Below are 5,630 nucleotides of genomic sequence, written 5' to 3' on the forward strand. Positions count from 1 at the left end.
TTTGTTTGTTTTTAAAAAGTAAAGGACCCCAAAAAACCCTTAAGTGATTCCTGGGTCAGGAGCAGTGGTCGAGATGATCTACAGCCCAGAGCCTTGGAGGAGGACCCAATGTGTAAAACACTAAAAGGTCATATATATATTTCACTTAGTGCCTAATACAATCTTGACACATGCAGCTGGATTGGACAGTTTGCTAGTAAGGGGGATGTCATTCTCACTCAGACTATAAATGGCATATAAAGGGTCAGGGCTACGTCAGATCAGGGGACTTCAGTGGCCTTTTTTTAAAAGCCTCCCCTGCATTTTTTTTTTTAATACATGAAAAGGAGAGAGAAATATGACAAAGACAGTTCCAGATCACTTGTTGACATTCAAATACAGATTGACTTGTACTCTTTCTTGGTAGAATTTCAGTTCTCCTGAAGTAATAAATCTGATTCCCCCCGCCCTCCCCACCTCCGCCCATGCCTATGTGTCACTATGAGAGGATTGTGTTTCAAGCTGGAATTTTTAATTTAAGTGTTGGAAAGATCACCAATTTCCATCCTCCTTGACCTCCTTCCTACAGCCTCCTTTACTCCTCCTCCGCTTCCTTCTTCTGCCAGAAAGTCCTGATCAAGCAAAGACTGGGGCGGGGGGGAAGGGGGAGAGGAGTGTTTTAAAAATAAAGCAGACGTATATGGAAAACCCCTCATGCTTTCAGCCACAGTCTCTCCCGCAGAGAGAACAACCCCTAAGAGCTCTCCTGCTGTTCTGCCTCTTCCTGCTTATCCTAAAAAGCTATGATAAAGTTGTGTCTAAAATTCAAAATCTCTTCCTTTAATCCAGTGTCATGTTTTAGCTGATGAACTGAGCCTCAGATAAAATGAAGATTCTCATCATGATATGTTTTCCCTTGCTGATGCTTTTCCCCCTATTTATAATCACAAGGATTATTAATCAAAGGAAGCATTTATGTTTTCTCTTCTAATTTAACTGCCCATCTTAAGTCTCCTATTTATCTTTCCACACTTCAGTCTCCGTAGAGACCTTTCCTCTTCCCATGCTCTCCGGTTTCTTTCACTATGGAGAAGACAACTGAGTTTTTGTTGGATCCCTGATATTTTATGCAGCAAAGCAAAAAGGCTTCCATTTCTGCTTAATTCAATTACTTCACCTCCAAGTCCATAGGATTTAGAATTCCTGCAGCCACCTCAAGGGTAGAATATTTTTCTTCTTGTCTAGAAAACTCCTGCTGATATAGGCTTCAGACTCCTGCAGTTTTATACTAATAAGTGCAAGGCTATTAACAGAGCCATTATTTATGTCCTTGAGGATTCCAGGTTGGAGAGTGTTTATAATTAGAAATCATCCAAGGCTCTTACAGAACCCTTCCAGCTCCTCGTCTCATCTTGTCAGCCATGCAAGGACTTGAATTATTTTAAAATTGGACTTTCAGAAAGATAAACTTACAGAAACACCAACAAGAAGAAAACCAACAAAGAGCTGGAGAAGGCTGGCAGTAGACCGGGACTCAGGAAATCTGGGGTCAGTTCCTGGCTCTGCCATTGACCTCTGGTGTGATCCAGGGCAAGTGACTTTTTTGGATCAGTTCCTTTTAGTCAATAGAACTAGGCTGATGTACACCAGTTGAGGGTGTGGCCCTTCACTTCTGTGCCTTAGGTCCCCGTCTGTAAAATGGAGATCAAGCTTCCTCTCTCCTGACTTTATCATTATAGTCTGTAAACTTTTAGGAGCAGAAAATGTTGTATTTAGATGAAATATATGGGCCCAAGGTGTTAACATAACCCAGTCACCACAGCAAACACACTATTAAACATCCTTTTAACCTTTTATTAAAAATATGGAAAAGAAGGAAACATAGTTAAAGCTTTTGAAATGTAAATTGTTAAAAAAGGCTTTCATTGTAACAACACTGCATGTTGCCTTTCCCTTTAGCGGTAGAGTTTTAGAAGGAAACCCCTCCTCTCTTCCCCCCCTGTTTCACAGTCTATTAGATGGTACCAAAGATGGTGGTAACTGTCCTTTTCGGGGAAAAGAGAAGTTAGTTGAGATGGGCTGGAGCTGCTGCTGTTGTTGGTCTGATCCAGTTTCATCCCATGCAGTGGTTGGAATTCAGCTGGAGCTAGTAGAGGTGGTGATGTCATCAGGGTCCCTCTCTCAGGCCTGGTCTGGTCAGGACATTTCTCAGCATCAGGATGATGAAGCCTTGGGGTTCCAGGAAACAGTGGGGGTAGCAGACAATGATGGACCTTACTCCAGTAGCCTCCATCTGTTCTTCTGTATTTCCCTCCACTCTCCTCTCTGAAGTCTCTTCCTTTAAGGACCCACAAAGCAAATGATGGGTGGAATAGCCCGTCTCCTTATTATTTTGTCCACCAATTAGGTCTAATATCCAACACACCAAATTTGGTTCTGATGGGTTTTTTATATTTTGTTTTTACCAAGTGTGATTTCAGCATAGTTTTTGAATCAGCTCAACGTGGCCTTTTTTTGGGGGGGAGAGGGCTAATTTAGTGTGTCTCTGGTTCTGTTGCACCTGTTTATAGCCTTCATTGTTGAAAACAACTTGAGTATTTCCCATCAGCATTTGTTGTTATTGGTTATTGTGTTATCTTGTAAACTTTTACATGCTTTTTATAATTGTACTCACAATTAGGGTAAATTTTTTGGCCCAGTTATCACAACAGGACAAGGGATGGATCACTCGATGACTGCCTAGTCTGTGCATTCCCTCTGAAATTCCTGGCATTGGTCACTGTCGGAAGACAGGATACTGGGCTGGATGGACCCTTGGTCTGACCTAGTGTGGCCGTTCTTATGTTCTCTCTCACTATGTGTAAGTGCAGCCGGCACAGTGGAGCCCTGGTCTTGGTTTATACTGACAGGCACTACTGTAATACTTCTGTTGTAACTACTAACAGCCATGTATATAGATGCGTGTATCCTTCATCTATACACACACATGTGTGTAGTAAGGGTGATGGCCACCCTTTTGGTTGACACACCCAGGGTTGAACAGGCAATCTCCAGAGCTAAAAGTATGAGATGCTCAAGTTTGAGCTAAAGAGTCAGGCGTTTGGAGGCAAGGGCTGTAACAGCTCTTATCCTCTGTGGCTTGGGCACAGCGGGGGACCTGTAACACAGCAGTGGGTTACATAAGCAGTGTCTGCATTTCTGGTGTATGCACCATAGTGTATCCCCACAGTATAAAATAATACCGTAAGATATTCTGTACGGCTTAACATGCCGAAGGGCAAGAGTCTCCAGTGACTAAGCTACCTTTGATGTGGAAGCACAGCTGCAGTGAAAGCCACTCACTGCCCTGAACCAAGGCACCATCACTTGTTTCTGTGGGAACAATTTAAAACACACCCACTCAGATGGACACACATTTCTAGGACTGTTAGAATTCACTCCATGAGGTCTGTGGCAATCAGATATTCATAAGGGCCCCCCCAGCACTGCTACAAGCCCATAGACTTTAGAACAAAATGAGAAGAAAACTAAACACATTTAAAAAGAAAAGCTAAACTTTGGAATGTGGTAACATTTTGAATCCAATTCCACAGATCAGGGTGTATGTGGGAAAAAAGGATTGTTCTAGAGATGTTTCATATTTCCTCAGCGCTCCCCACCCCCGAAAAAACAGTTAGCTTTAGTCAGGAGTTCATGCAAAATAATCCTATAGATAGAAATTAAGAAGATAAACAGCTATAACTAATAAAGAGGAAGGGTGGTCTAGTGGTTAAGGAGACCTGGGTTGAAGTCCTTGCTCTGCCACAGATTTCTTGAGTGACCCTGGGCAATTCACTGAGTGTCTCAGTTCCTCATGTGTAAAGTGGGGATAATAGTAGGGTAATGATAATGTGACCTCCTTGGGTGTTGTGAGGATAAACATGTTAAAGAGGTGCTCAGTTAGTTTGGTCATGAAGGCTATATCAGTACCAAAGATACCCCGATGTCATGGAGGAAAAGTCTGAGAGACATTTAGGAACTGCATTTCGCGAACATTTGGCTGAGCGATGAGTCTGTACACTCTGACAGCATTGTTTCATGCTACCCTTAAGTCAATAGTGGCAGACGCAGCTCCACTTCCAGGTATTACAGCAACAAGGCTCCTCTTCTGCTTTTGACCGTGAATAACCTGATGTGGTTGCCAGTGTCAAAGTGCTCTTTCTCCCGCTGCTCCCTAGCACTAGGTTGACAAGGGCCACTTGTGAGGGAAAGCAACAGTAGCAGCTGAAGATTTTTGCTCTTAGTGGCAGCTGTCGCTTTACAGGTTCAGCTCCTAGACCGTGTTCAGTTAGTTCCTTACTCTTCCTGTCCTGCTTGCTGCAAGCCACTTAGGTGAGTTTGGGGAGGAATTTTACCTCAGGTTCTGAATATTTACTCGAATTCATCCACCTGAGGTTTAGTCTGCCCTCTTAAGAGGGCTGTTTTCACCACATATTAAGACTTGCAGAATATTAAGCTACATCCTCCTAATTGAAGGTTGCCTATCTCAGCTCTCTAATGCGCTTTCTTCCCCTCCCAGAGGATGCATCCTCTCTTTCCCCAGCTGAGCTCTGAAGATTCTAACATTTTCCTCCATTAACCTCACCCCTACTCCTACCCCAAAACTTGATCCATCCAGCTAGCAAGGACTAGCTAGGGGTCCCTTCAGAGCCCAGCTCCAGCCAGAGGGGCCACTGTAGAACAATACAAAATGCTCTTTATCCCTGAGCAACTGACTATCTGGGGAAGAGAAACCAGGAACCCACCTAGCTCCCACTGTAGTTAATGGGGAATTTGCGACTGACTTCAGTGTGAGCAGGATCAGGCTCCAGGATTTACAATCAAGGCTCCTGAAAAGTGTAGAGCATAAACATTAGGCCTGTGTGTATAGTATAATAATATTATTCTCTTTCTCAGTTAAAAATAATAAAATGACTGGAATGCATTTGCTAGATCTTCATGCCTTCCCCTCTTTCTGTTGCCTTTTACCAAGCACTTATCACCCTGATATCCAAGTGCTTTATACGGACTAAAAGCACACTGAGAGTTGCCCAAGTTGGTGGGTGGAAAATGGTTCTCTGTCCTATTCTGGATGCAGTCCAGTAATTTGACCATGATGTCCGTTCTGGTGTCATTTTGAATGTGCACTGAGAAGGTGATCCACCTGGCTCTAGGTGCGGTTGCTTCTGAGTGAGCCAATCCAATTTTCTTTGGCCCTAATGCTTTGGGGAATGCTGTGACAAAGAGGTATGTCTGAGAGTGTCACCGCAAGACTTGAGATTGAGGGAAGAACTCTTCCTGGTCTCTTTGGAAGGATGTTCTAAAGCCTTGGGCTCCAACTTCCTTGAGTCTATATCTCTAGCTCTTTTGATAAGCAATTTTCCGCATTTGCATGGGTTGGCATTGCTTAATTGAAGTTACTTGACCTTTCTTTAAACCATATACATTATTTTAATCCAAAGTGCTTCCCCAGTAGAGTGGGAAGAGATGAGTGGGTATATTTAGCCACAACTAGAACTGATCGAGAAACCTTTGCTTTCATCTCTTGAACTGAGATTTGAAAAACTTCGTTAGTCTTTTTTGTTAATGTCCCAGAATAGCTTCAGTCAGAGTTGGCAACCCTAGATTCAGAG

This window comes from Eretmochelys imbricata, chromosome 11 (assembly GCF_965152235.1).
Source record: "Eretmochelys imbricata isolate rEreImb1 chromosome 11, rEreImb1.hap1, whole genome shotgun sequence".
NCBI classification, from domain to species: Eukaryota; Metazoa; Chordata; order Testudines; family Cheloniidae; genus Eretmochelys; species Eretmochelys imbricata.